The 14234-nt window shown below is 44.9% G+C and overlaps 1 long non-coding RNA gene across 2 annotated transcripts; it reads right to left on the bottom strand.

The window, feature by feature from the left end:
* Window positions 1-3622: 3622 nt before the first annotated feature.
* On the bottom strand, window positions 3623-7137 carry LOC127306283 (uncharacterized). 2 transcript variants are annotated; one of them, XR_007854587.1, is made up of 3 exons: window positions 6582-7137; window positions 4951-5614; window positions 3623-3877 (listed from the first exon to the last, which is right to left on the bottom strand). It is a non-coding gene; the product is annotated as an uncharacterized lncRNA (long non-coding RNA). The 2 variants fall into 2 exon arrangements; XR_007854586.1 differs by having other exon boundaries at window positions 4951-7137.
* Between the last annotated feature and the right edge of the window lie 7097 nt (window positions 7138-14234).

Below are 14234 nucleotides of genomic sequence, written 5' to 3'. Positions count from 1 at the left end.
ATTCTTACCCTTCTATTGCACCCACTCAAAAAAAGGGGCACTACAAAGGCGGAAAGGGTTACCTAAATCAGGTATTTACTAAGACAAACAAATTGCCTATTCACTTGAACAAACAACCGGGGGATTGTGCCTGTAATTTTATTTTATTTTTCTTTTGATTGAAAGAAAAGATGGAGAAGTGCATCATCGACAAATGGTACAATTAGGCCAGGTAATCAGATGGCCACATGATGGTTGTTTCAACTATTGGATTGCAAGCTACGCTCTGTATCAAAAACAAAACTTAAGATACTCTTCATATCATCTTGGTTGCATATAATAGAACCCTATATTAGTTGGATTTGCCGGTGTGTATTGCATCAATCTATATTTGCAGATGTGCATTGTATGCATGGGCGGGCCTAGGACTTTGACAATGGGTATTCAAAATAGAAAAATACAAATAAAATTCAAAAAAATAGGGACAAAACCAGGGCTTGAACCCAAGACTTGCTTGTGCAGGCCCACTTACTCTTTCCAACAAATAAACAGCTAGTTTGTATCAACAACTGGATTAGATTTTACACAGTATAAACGAAAATTGATAGCTCTATCGTATGATTTGAAAAAAATTGACAATTTTTTTGAGTATTCACCTGCATACCCATGAATACATGTATGCCCGCCCATGATTTCCTGTAGATGGTCGCTTGTTGTACTAATAGTGATGCTACTTTTTTGTGTGTGAGCAGATAGAATTCAATAATCATCAATGGCCACAATGGAAGGATGGAATATCCCATATGATTTGATCTTCAATGAGATCTTAATACGACTTCCCTTGAAATCATTGTTGAGATTCCGGTGTGTGTGCAAGGCTTGGCGATGTGCCATCTCTAACCGACACTTAATCGAGTCGCATAGACATCATTCTCGCTCAAAAGTTCATATAATGCGTGGTGTTTACAACATCCAAGATGGTGGTGTCTCTATCATTATCAATATAGGGAGTCTCAATGAAGAGGGTCAACTGCAGTACTACTTCAAACTACCAGCGCTGAAACATTTTGCTCCGATAAGTTCCTCCCATGATCTAATTGTCCTTATTTACGTTGACGGATACATTTTGTCTAATCCGGTAATGCAAGACTTAGTCTATCTCCCCCGTCCTACTTCTTGGGATGGTGATGATTACTTCCCACTGACAGGAGTTGGTTTTGTGTCCTCACATGGAAAATATAAAGTGATGAGCATAACACGTGACAGTGACGCTCAACATTCATGTGAGGTGTTCACCGTGGGCAAAGACAACTCATGGAGGAAAGGAAAATCACCTCCATCATCTATATGTTTTTATAGCAATACACCTTATGTTGATGGAAATTTGCATATGTTATCGGTGGATTCTAAAGAATCATGGAATGTGATGGCCATACTACAATTCAATCTTGAGAAAGAAGCATGGGATGTGATGACACTGCCAGATGAGACTAGGTGTATACAGTGGGATGTTTACCTTAGAGAAATTCAGAGTCTGCTAAGCTGCAGTTATTACGCCGAGGACAAGAGCATTGAGATATGGATGCTAAGAGATTATGCAAACAAAATCTGGTCAAAAGATTTTGTAATTGATGTCACACTCTTACAGCCAATAATGAACAGTTTCGCGAGCGTACATTTTGTGTTCCCCTTGGACGTGATGACTGATGGAAGAATCTTGCTACAGCTGAACAGTCATGATGGCCGCCGATGGTTCTACTTTGATCCGCGGGACCGAAGCTGCCAACTTGTAGACGAAAAAGCCTTATCGGCGGTTAGCTATGCGGAGAACCTTGTGCCGGTTTGTGGCTTCTAAGGTTAGCATTATAATTACGGATATGCATATTTAGTGTACTTTGTTTAAAAAACTATCTTACATCTGCTCCATTTTACAGGACTGTACCTGCTGGTGTGAAGACCTCTTCTGATGGTATTGTGAACATTGAAACCTGTGGTCTCTTGACTAAGCTTTGTTGCTATCTAAAATTTTACTAGTATTTATAGCTTTTCTGGACATGGATGTATTCATGTATTCCATGCTAATTAGTGAACTAAGTTTCTTGTACCGTTACAAATTCAATCTCAAAACAGTGGTATATTTTTCTTGTCAACTGGGTCCTTCCAGCATTAATTTCTGATTTCCCAGTAATTGCTATATGCATCGACAATTGATAAGTTTCCACTGATTGCTATATGCATTCGATAATTGATAATTAATTATCTTCCGTGGATGTTTATAGCTAAGCGGTTTACAGCACTAGGATCGCCCAAGTTACAAAACAAATGAATTTATAGGATAAGACTTGGAACTTGAATGAACTGGATATCGAAATTTTATGCCACACTGGCAGGAAGAAGCTTGCGAGTGGTCTGTGAGGGAGTTAGACGCCACGAACTGATCACCGGCTGCCGGAATCACCTGCAACGGCTTCGCGACTTGGACCACGGAGGGGTTGTAGGACTCCGTTCCGAGGCAGCTGGAGAAGCCGCGGAGGAAACAGAGGTGGTGTGGCTGCTCCGATGTGAGGACGTAAGAGAGGAAAGAGAAGGATACTACGGCAGGGAGATGAGTTTGTTCTTGGCGTCGGAGGGGAGCTGCGGCACGCCGTCAGGCCGTCTTTTCCCTTGTCCTTCTCGCTCCTCCCGTCGATTAGAACGCAATCTTGGGAGGTGACGAAGTATAGAGCTTGAGCTGGGCTCGACTCAGGTCGCCTTTGTAGCCGCGTAGGCCCAGTGAGCATGCCGGCGGCAGGAGCAGGTACGCGATTAACGTGGCTCCGGTGGCCACCACATAGTCCGCGGAGGCGATCGGCTTCGCAGCCCCGATGGCCGGCTGCGCCGCATCTGCGAAGGTCTATTGAACAGAGCAGGGTCGTCGAATCAACAACGGACCGAGCAGCCGCTGATCAATCAGGGGGTTGTCTGTGAGAACTGTTGTCAATGAAGGAAACAGAGGTGGTGTGGCTGCTTCTATTTGAGGTTGTTAGGGAGGAAATGAAATGGTGCGTACGGCACAGACATGAGCTTGTTTTCTTCGCATTGGATGGGAGCTGAGACAGGCCGTCTTTACCCTTGTCCTTAATCGAGCTCCGAACCGACGGAGGGAACCGTACCGCTAATGGGAGGACCTGGCTATGGAGGGTGCCGGAGTGAGACTACGGTTGCGATGGGGGGCAGCAGCGCGGATTTGGGTGGGCAGAAGGGTGGGGAAAAATTATACTCGACCGCCTCGATCGATAAGTAAAAATTGGAAACAGACCAGCTGAGAAGTTAAAAGTTACTCATCTAAACTGTTATGGAGTTTGTCTAGGTGCAGGTTAGAGAAGTAAAACTATTCTTTTTGGACACGTCTAGCCAGCAACCGGTGGCTGGTTAAGGAAAGGCCCAACAACACGGTAACTATTTCCGGTCCCCACCTGCCTCTCGTTATTTTCAAAAGTACGGACAGAGCCTACCCTTGGTCCCCTTTCGCCTCATAATTTTAGGCTATCCTAGGTGTAAAATTGGTACTTCGTCCAGTTGTTTTCACTTGTACTATACTAGCGTGATTTTCTCCAACAAAATTACCGCAAAATGGTACATAGCCTCCAAATCGGCAAGGAAATAGAAAAGGAAACTGCGATTAATAGTTCTCCTTTGTCGTTGTTCAAAATATCAACAATACAGAGCTATATACAAATATGCAACTTGACAATTAGTTGACAAATAACAAAGTTGGTTGAAAAATAAAAGAGAACTCTAACAATGAAGAAAGTAAAGCTCCACAATTGGCTGTTAATTGCTTCAAGAAGATCAAGCACCATCCTTGTTCTTATACAGATATCTCCTGGTCCAAAAAGCAACTACTTCCTCCTTGCTCCTATCCAGATTCATCCCAGTTCAAAAAATCAAAAGAATATGTTATGAGCATACAAAAATAAACTAAGATCTCTGGATATGCAATTTAATGAGCAAACAAGAGATCTCTGGATACTTAATAAGCATTCAAAAAAGAATCAGACATCCAAAAACACAAGTGAGATCCCTAGACATGCAACTTAATAAACAAACAAGAAACAACTAAAATCCCTAGCTTTGCAACTTACTGAGCAAAAAAAGGGACTAAGATCCTTGGATATGCAACTTATTAGTAAGCATACAAAAAAGAATCAGACATCCCAAAACACAACTAAGGTCCCTATTTTTGTAACTCAATAAGCAACAAGAAACAACTCAGATCCCAGGATATGCAACTTAATTAGCAGAAAAACACAACTAAGGTCCCTATGAATGCAACTTAATAAGCAACAAGAAACAACTCACATCCATGGATATGCAACTTAATTAGCAGAAAAACACAACTAAATTCCCTATATATGCAACTTAATAAGCAACAAGAAACAACTCAGATCCCTGCCCACCAAAATCAAAAATTACAAAATTGACATTAGTAACTTGTTTGTCCCTTGTTGAACATATAAACGCCAAAAAAAGCAAAAAAAAATGTCTTATCGTATGGTACATCTATCTAGATTAGCAATTTCATGACCAGTGTATATCACTTAGACATTACCCATAGACAACTTAGCATCAATGTTTAGACAACTCATCATCATTATTTACGCAACTTAAACATTACCTAGAAAGCAACTTAGCATCATTATTTATGCAACTTAAACATTAAACAGAAAGCAACTTCGCATCAATGTTCATGTAACTTTACATTATCTAGAAATCAACTTATTATCAGTGTTTACACAACTTAAACATTACCCAAAAAGCAACTTAGCATCAATGTTACATCAACTTTACCAGAAAACAACTTAGCATCAATGTTACATCAACTTTAGCAGAAAGCAAGTTAGCATCAATGTTTAGTCAAGTTAAACACTACTAGAAAGCAACTTAACAAAGTAGTTGCCAATAAGTTAGTTAAAATGGTAAACAACTTACGTTGGTCAGGGGCCGCGACTGGCTCGAGCTAGTGCTCGCGCTAGGTATCGGGACCGCCGCGACCGGCTCAAGCTATGCGTTGTGCTTGCTGCCACCGCCTCGAGCTAGTTGTTGTGCTCTCCCACCGCCTTACTCGAGATGGTACCAGCTGCATCACCCGGGATCCACCGCTTCTACGTACAGGATGCCAAGCTCGATCGCTCCACCAGGAACCATCTCGTCTAGGTCTTCCTGCCGTGCTTGAGCCACCATTTTCAACCAAACCATGGTGAAGTGGAAACAACATAGTCTTAAAACGATGGAATCCAAGCCATTCAACACATTACCACCGCTATCAAAGAAAATAGAAAATTAAGGACAACCAGTAGACAACTTAAGAACTAGTAGACATATTGACATTAAAGTTGAGCATCATTAGAAGGATATACTATCATGTTCGAGTGCATTCATTTTCACACAAAAGGACTGTGATACCTCACTAGATCAGCAACTTAACAATTTTCAGCGGACAACTTAGCAACAACCTATACACAACTTTACATTAAATTTCAGGTATTTTCATGGCACGCCCTGCACCAACTCAATGATAACGGGATAGGCGCATTAGATAGACTCGGAAGGACGGGGCTTGCCTGTTCCCACGAACTGCTCCCATCGGTGTTCCCTGCATACGTGGCGACCATCCAGGCAGTACATATAAGTTACAGTACAGCCCAATCATAAATGCTCCAATGCAGCCATCAGTTGGTACCATCCCCATGTCAACACAAAACCAAAGATTGTGTGCAGAATTACAGCCTTACAATACACTAATGGTACATCAGTATACAATCAACCATGTTAAGCTTTATCATCTTAAAACTACGGTGACACTGAGCTTTCATATTTCTTTTTATAGGGTCAAGGCGCTGCAGGAGTCTACCATCCCAATGGATTACATCCATACAATACATTAATGGTATACCAGCCTACAATCAATAATTTCAGTGCTAAAATCTTAAAACTTTGGTGACGCTGAGATTTGCTACTTCTGTTTATAGGGTCAAGGCACTCTAGGAGTGTACCATCCCAATGAATCGCAATCATACAGTGCACTAATGGTACAGCAGTTCAAATTCAACAATGTTAAGTTTTATCATCTTAAAACTTAAGACTTACTAAGCTTTGTTACATATTTTCATAGGGACAAAGTGATCCAGGAGTTCCGACAAATCAGAACTATACCTATTTGCAACAGACACAGTTCAACTCAGCTATGCATCCCTTAATGCAGCCAGCCATTGGTACCTCGAGGGCTAGTACAATGACAGGACAAAATCAAGCCTACTTCTATCAACAGAAGCCAACTTAATCAATGTGTTACGAGATTCATACTCTTTATGTTTTGACTTGCTAGTTCCAAGTACTTTTATAAAAACTTGTAACGAAAGGTATTCAATTGAAATTCATTGTCTTTCACCACTCTTATTGTTAATTCTGAACAAGCACATTTGTAGCATGTACACTGTACACACATCGACGGTCAGATACAGGAGCAAAATTGGTCTAAACTACTTGCATCATCAACAAAGATGAGAAGTACATATAAATCAACTATGCCCCAATCGTAATAATCAACAAAAGAAAATTACCTATGTTGTCTCCTGTGGAGGTACCGAGGTGGAGACGAAACAATTAGACGAACGCCGGCGCCGGTTCGCTTCCGGACGGAAGGAGGCACCGAACCACGGCCTGGACCGACGACGCAAGCTGGCGCCACCTCCGTTGCGCGTCTACGACCTCCATCTCCTTACTCGAAGACGGGCGCTGCTGCCGCCAGTGCAACCCCAAGAGGTTCCAGAGCAGGGGATGGATGGAGGTACGCTAGTAGGGGAAGTGTGCGGGAGGAGAGGCTGTCGAAGAGATAGAGCAAGGGCGGCGGCTGAGGGAGGGAACGGGGCCGCCGGCTGGAATAGTGAGGCGGCGACCGGAGGACATGAACGGACCAAGCTACAGAAAGGGGATGGGGGACTACAGCAATAGAAAGTAAGGGAAGGGGAACGACGCCGGAGGGAGGGAAGGAGGGCGGGGTGGGGGAGAAGGACGGTAGCCGTGACCGGAGACCATGGGATTCATCGTCTTGTCCTAGCTCGAAGGTGAAGAAAGCCGAAGCTGTTCTCGGCGTGTGGTCGGCATTGCCATGGCGTTATCGCCTCAACTGGTACTAGATGTATTATGGTTGTATTTGTCTTTTTTTTCAGGTCAGAAAACTAGCGCTAGGGAGAGGCAAAGGTAGGTACGCCTGGATGGTCGCCACGTATGCAGGGAACACCGATGGGAGCAGTTCGTGGGAACAGGGAAGCCCCATCCGACTCGGAAGAACACCACCCAAGATCATAAAACGTAGACGCACACAACTCTTGCAGCAACTTAGGAGATATGTACCTGCAACTTAGTAGACTGAAAGCTACAACTTAGATAGTTATGGAAAACACCAGGAGATGTCTACAGCTGCAACTTAGTAAGATTCACAGACCCTTCAAACCCCACTCCCATGAGCAAATTTGGGAAAGACACCACCTGAACGTGGCTACTTTTATGGGCTCGAAATAACACCACCCAAAGATCTTAAACATAGCGGTTGGCGGCGCTGATCCAGAACGGGCTGAGCGCGATGCCTCGCTCTCCGCCGCCGATCTCCCAAACATAGCGCGTGGCTAGCTCTCCGACGACGAGATCGACACCCTCCAGCGCGCGCCCGAGTTCTCCGACGACGAGCTCGGGGTGCCTCTCGTCTCAGTGAGCAAATCACCTCCTGAAACCCTATCGGCACAGCGGGGGAGAGGATGGGGAACCGAATGGGAGAAGAGAAAGATAGAGCGGCGCGTCTCCTCCTCACCCGACCCTTGCTAGGTGGGACCCTAGGTAGAAACTGTCGGGACGCGGAGCGATGCAGACGATGATGGAAACCATCCAACGGCCAGGAACCGAGGGCTCGCTGGAGCAAAATAGCACCCGTGCACTTTTTAGCATTTGGGTTCTTTTTTTACTTCTCTAACTAATTTAAGGGAATCAGCTCGAGATGTTCTCCCATGATGTAGGACACTACTAAGAAACAGGACACGCGCTCTCACATGATGTAGGACACTACTAAGAAACAGGACACACGTTGAACACTTGGGCAACTGTACCGGCTAATTAGCGCTACCCACTTGTTGATCTGAATTAATAGTTCCAACTGCGTACAAATATCCGATTGCAAATTTTAAAGGAAATGACATGCCACCATCAAGCAATGAGAGCCATCTTAAATTTCAAGGACACGAGATAGTTGGATAGGTAAGAAAGAAACCACTCTAGTCCTGGCCTCTCCACACACCCACTAGTAGAAATATGGCCTTTTGCACCGGTTGGTAATGGCCATATGCACCGGATGGCCAACCGGTGCAAACCATCCGGTGCAAAAGGCCCCCCCTTTTGCACCGGTTCGCTTACGAACCGGTGCTAAAGGGGTCTCCACGTGGCCGGCTGTGGGGCGCTCGGCGGGGGAGCTTTTGCACCGGTTCGTAATACGAACCGGTGCTAAAGGGTCTGCCGCGGCAGAAAAACGTCTCAAAACGCTGCCGCGGCAGAAAAACACTTTTTTCGAATTATTTTCTACTCCCTTTTTTTTTTTTCGGAATTTCTAATATTTTAGTTATTTCACAAGTTTAGTCTCTAACTACCCTTATCTCTAGTCCAATTACTTACTCATGCTCAAACTTCCCGCTCGGTCACCCATCCTCCCACTACTCTAGCACTAGCACGCTTAACTTCCAAGTTCCTTTCCATCCCGCATCCAAGTGCTTCGCGCGCATGTATGTGATAGTATTATCATATCAATCCTATTAACATGTCATTCGATGTCATATTTCTTTATTGTTCGAATTTCAAATAATTATTTTAATAAACCAAAGTAATGTTGTAATAATAATCTTGAATAAATAAATAAACATTAACTTTATAATTTGTATTATTTTTAATTATTTTCAATTTTTAATTTTTAATTTTTTTTTTGCCAAACCTAAAACCTAAAAATTTGAAAATCTTATAATTTGCTAAAAGTAATAGCAATCTTTATGCAGGATGCAATTATTAATTTTAATTTTAAAAAATAAAAAAATATATAATCCTAAATTTCTGGGAAAAAAGTAAAATCTTCCTGCTTTCATATTTTTATTTGGAATTTTCAAAATCTAAAAATTAGCTAACCGGGTAAACCCCGGTGAATTCGGATGTAATTTTTTCCCACGATGATTTTGATATATTATACGTTTTTTTTCGACGTCGTATGCAAAAGTTAATGCGGTTTTACCATTTTTCAAACATTTTTTGCAATAAATGTGAAAATTCAAATTTGTTAATTTTCCCTAATAGTAGGTTGCATAACATACATGAATCTCAAAAGATTTTATTTTTTGAATAATCTACCATTTTCTTTTCTATTTTACAGTGTTAAAAAAGGCGATCCAGGGGGGGGGGGTGGGGGGTGTGGAGGTGCGTGAGGAGCAGAAAAAGCCAACCCTTTTGCACCGGTTCGTGTTACGAACCGGTGCAAAAGGTCCCGCACGAACCGGTGCTAATGCCCCCTGGACGTGCAGACCGCACGAACCGGTGCTAATGACCCCTTTAGCACCGGTTCGTGCCAAATCCGGTGCAAAAGCACTTTCGAGGACAGGATAAAAGCCCTTGTTTCTACTAGTGACCGGAAGACATATCGTGATGCAGCTCTATATATTGCAGAGTACGTGCTGGTATGAGATAACCTAGAGCAGCTGTAGAGGCATCTCCTTTTCTAGTGATCCATTTCTTAGGATTTGCCTACTTGATGAACGTAGCTACGAATTATATCGTATCTGCTTAATTTCCCATGCTGGGAACGGCACGGCAGTAGAGTATTTTTCTCTAGATAGCTACGCTTGGGAGGCAGCATGAAACAAAGGCACGCCAAGATGAACAGGGGTGTTCCGTCTGCTCATGCATGGATGGCCTCTTGACTCATTCTAACGCCAAGATTAGAAGAGAAATAATTTGAAGACCTCGAAGATTTGTTAGTATTTTTTAGATTTTATTTTGTAACCGTTGGAGTCAGCTCATGTATCTCTACCATGGACTATTTGTTACTACTATGAATATATGTGGTATTGATTGTCAAAAACAAGTGTACAAATCTTCTTCTGCATACACCTGTTGCTGCCAAAACCCACCGGCGGGCAGCGACGGGCAACACCGTAGAGCCGGGAACAACCTAGCGCTGCGGCTGGCCGAGGTCCCTCCGAGCGACGGCCCGCAAAGTCTCTGGTACACACGTCCGATGCTGATGCAAGGGCGTGCCACCTGACCTATACCTGGTCAGGAAGGTTATGGAGATGCCTCGCTTAGTTTCCTGCATGGCATACACGTAAACATTAAATACGAGTCTCGATCGGCTCTCAGGTTATCCTGTGAATCGGCTCAGGGAGCCGATCCACCCATGATTCATACGAGGTGCACGAATATATGGTGGTCCTGCTTGATCAAGATAAAGCTAATGCGATCTACGACGATTTAGGGTTTTCACCGCATAATCGGATCATCCTACTCACGATTGGGCCTCGCGGCCATGCACGGTGATCGTAAGCCGATCCTAGATAGGGCCTAAAAACCAACACGAGGTTGATCCCCGGAACATCCTGCCTAGGACTAACGAACGACACCCTACGTGCCGCTGGATCCTCCAACCCTTTGTAAGGCCTAACTATTGCAGATATTAAACTAATCCTTGTCGAACAAGGAGCAACCGTAACGGATCAGATCTACTAAATAATGATCAAGCGGGGTGCCGCCCCTACACCTAAGATAGGTGTAAGGGCGGCTAGACATGCAAGGGTTGCACTACGATAGCATGTTATACGAGGAACTATGCTAACCCTAACACATCTATGATAACTACGTTGCTCGCCATCAAAAAGGCTTCAGTACGAGCAACGCATGAACAACATAAAGCCCGTGCTGCCTAGATCGCAAGATGCGATCTAGGCAGCATGTTGCTTACCGGTAGAAACCCTCGAGACGAAGGAGTTGGCGATGCGCCGAGATTGATTTGTTGGTTGAACGTTGGTTGTTTTTTATTCCATAAACCCTAGATACATATTTATAGTCCAGGGGACTTTCTAATTAGGCGTGCACCTAACCGTGCACGGGTAAAACTCCATCTAAGATACGATCTACTAAATTACAAATATATGGGCAATCTAGCCCATTTTGCATATAAGGCCGATCCACGTATTTCTTCCGTATATAACCTTTAAGCTCATCCTGATCGCGGCCCACCTCTGACTCGGTCAAATTCTGGTGATAACACATGCCCCCCTGGTTTTGGAATTGATAATTCCAAAATCACTCTGTTTTCTTTTTTCTCGTCAGGTCATGTTGTAGCAAAGCAGAACCGTCGCAGCATTTTTCATCATAATGCCCTATCCTCTCAACTTTTCTGAAAAATTTGATAGCTTCAGCACTACTTCCTTGGAGACTGCAAAGGCATTAAATCCCCATCAGGCTCCTCCTTATTTAACTGTGCCGACTGACTCGCTTTTCATTCCCCTCCTTGGGTCTTGCTATCGGCACCAAAAAACCCTCTTCCCCTGTAGCAATGTCTTCTTCTTCATCCATCTCCTCTGGCCTCTCTTTCCAATCTTCTTCCTTGAGCGAGCCGATGTCGGAGTCCGAGTGGGATTTTGACTTCCTGTCAGATGGCGACATGCCCCTGACTGATGAGGATGGCAACCTCCAGTTCCTCATGGAAAGGGAACTGAAGAGCGAAAGCGAGGATGACCTCCACTCATGGAGGAACTCCACTTCCTCTGATAATGGGGAGGAAGAGGAGGAAGAGGAGGTAAAAGAAGAAGAAGCAGAAGACAATTCCTCTTCCTCCGCTGGGTACCCGCCGGCGAAGCGCCTCCGTGCTTGGGCAGTCAGTGAAGACGATGATGACGACGAGAAGGAAGAAGCTCCGGTCGAAAGTTGGGGCAGCGGCGACGAGGAGTTCTCCGGAAGTAGCGTCGGCGGCAGCTACGACGCCGACGACGAGGGCGGCGAGGATTAGTGACATAGGATCTGTAGTATGCGAGCAATCAGCTCTTCTCTTGTTCCTCTTTCCTTGAGCAATCGGCTCTTCATTGTAAAAACTCTCCTTTATTAATGAAGAAGTATTTCCAGTCAACTTTTTCGCCGATCGTCAAAGTCAAATAATTTCCGAAAAGAGCCGATGGCATCGCACCAGTCTCTATCATAAAAACACGAGTAAGGTCGACCTAGCCGCCCCTCCAAACGGTAACTTGCAACCTCCATCTGAGAAAGCAAACTCAGATCCCCAAATCGCCGCCTGAGCAGTTCCAACTCAAGACCGACTACATCACAGATCTCAACCGCGCCGCCCCCAACTCCTTCAACGCATCCCATGGCGGAATCATCCAACACCGACGCCACGGCTTCCGGTCTGAAGGTAATCCTCAACCTCCTCTCGTCATTCGACTTGACATGGGATTAATGGCAAACACCTGGATTAATGTTCCATTCCGCTATTAATTTAGGTTTCAGACATTCTTCTGCCACATCCTTCTCTCGCAAATTCGATGTGCCTCGGTCCTCGTTCTTCCGAGAGCCCCGCCCTGTTAATTTCGTGCGAAGCTAACAGAATCCCCTTCGTGAGTCAGAACCTAGATCTGACTTCCTGGGCCGACTGCCTGCGAGCCTGGCCTAATCCTCCTGAGGGTTGGGTGGCATGGTACAATAGAGTATCCAAAACCCATTATGCCACTTGGGAAACCATAGGGATAGCCGATGCCTTGTCATTATCATTGTCTCCTCTTGAGAAGAATGAGAACATCCTGAAAACCATCGGCTACTTCGGTCCGATGCAATCGAATCTGCTTCATGTTTGGTCATGGCCCTATGACACCGACTCTGCTGGATGTGGCCATGATCACAAAGCCTAGACATTGCATCCCCCAGCCCTTCTCGCATTCAAACCGCCAAAGTCCCTTTCACTCTTTCCTCTAAAAAAGAGTGTACCAGCTGGGGCGCCTATCTCAATCGTTATATGAAAAACAAAGGGCCCGTGACAGAGAGGGAACACACAGCCTTCCTGAACTTCTGGCTGGAGCACTTCATATTCTGTGCCCCATCACTTGCCCCTACCAAGAATTACCTCTCCCTGGCCTATGAACTTGCTAAAGGCACCCAACTTGGCCTAGGCAAACTGTTTCTTGGAGAGGTCTATCGATCTCTTCAACTGATGTCTGTAAAACTATTCTCTCAAAAGACAGTCAAAACTGGCGGCCCCTGGTGGTTCATTCAGTTGTGGGCCCAACTATACTTCCAAAACCAAATCCCAGACTTCCCACCGCTGACCACCTGCACCTTTCCAGATGCTAATGGAAAGGAAATTCGATGTACCAGCTATGGCCAAGCCCTGTATGGTCTCCCAGGCAGCAGGCTGATCCCTAAGGAAGCAGCAGGGTGGTTTAAGATTTCCTTCCAAGGTTTGGACAACCCCCTGTTCCACCCTTATACTGAATCGGCAAATTTTGAAAACCCAGTCTCTTTCCGATTGGATGACTTTGCCGATGACGCCAAAGACTCCAAAGCATTTGTACTCCATCATGATTCGTCCTTGCTTCCTCCCTGTTGGCATGAGTACCTCGAACCGGATCATCAAGCCCGGTTATGAGTGTTATCAACCGGTAGTAGCAGCCCGACAGCTTGGTCTCGGACAGGTGCCTCCACACTTCTTCTTGCATCACCTGACAGCAAGTAGAGCTAAACTGCCTGACATCCTTACTGCTCAAAGGTGTTATACCTTCTTTGACGCTTTGGCCATTCCGATTCCCCGCGACCTCCGTTTCTCCTTCACTACCGACGGTTTCGAAACTTGGTGGTCTATGTGGAAGACCCACGTTTTCAGGAGGGCTCTAGGACCGTTGCTGAGAGAACTTGATGCCGAGTATGACATCCCTGCAGACCAGGTACCATCACTTAAACATTTCTTGTAACAGCATTATGGTGATTGTTTGTGACCTGACTCCATCTCCTGGCAGCAACAAGATGGTCCGGCTCCCACACAAGCCGACGGTTCCCCTTTCGAATTCCTTCCTCCGGCTGGTCGTTCTCTTACGCGAGCTCGCCACCCCTGAAGAAAGTCATAATGCAAAGTCAGCCGATTTCACCGAAATCGGCTCCCAAAAGTAAAGCATCTTCGGGGCCAGTTGCCCCCCGAGCCCTCGACT

The sequence above is a fragment of the Lolium perenne genome, chromosome 6 (assembly GCF_019359855.2).
Source record: "Lolium perenne isolate Kyuss_39 chromosome 6, Kyuss_2.0, whole genome shotgun sequence".
Classification (NCBI taxonomy): domain Eukaryota; kingdom Viridiplantae; phylum Streptophyta; class Magnoliopsida; order Poales; family Poaceae; genus Lolium; species Lolium perenne.
The sequence above is the reverse complement of the archived record's forward strand: the minus strand, read 5'-3'. Positions and strand labels throughout refer to the sequence as shown.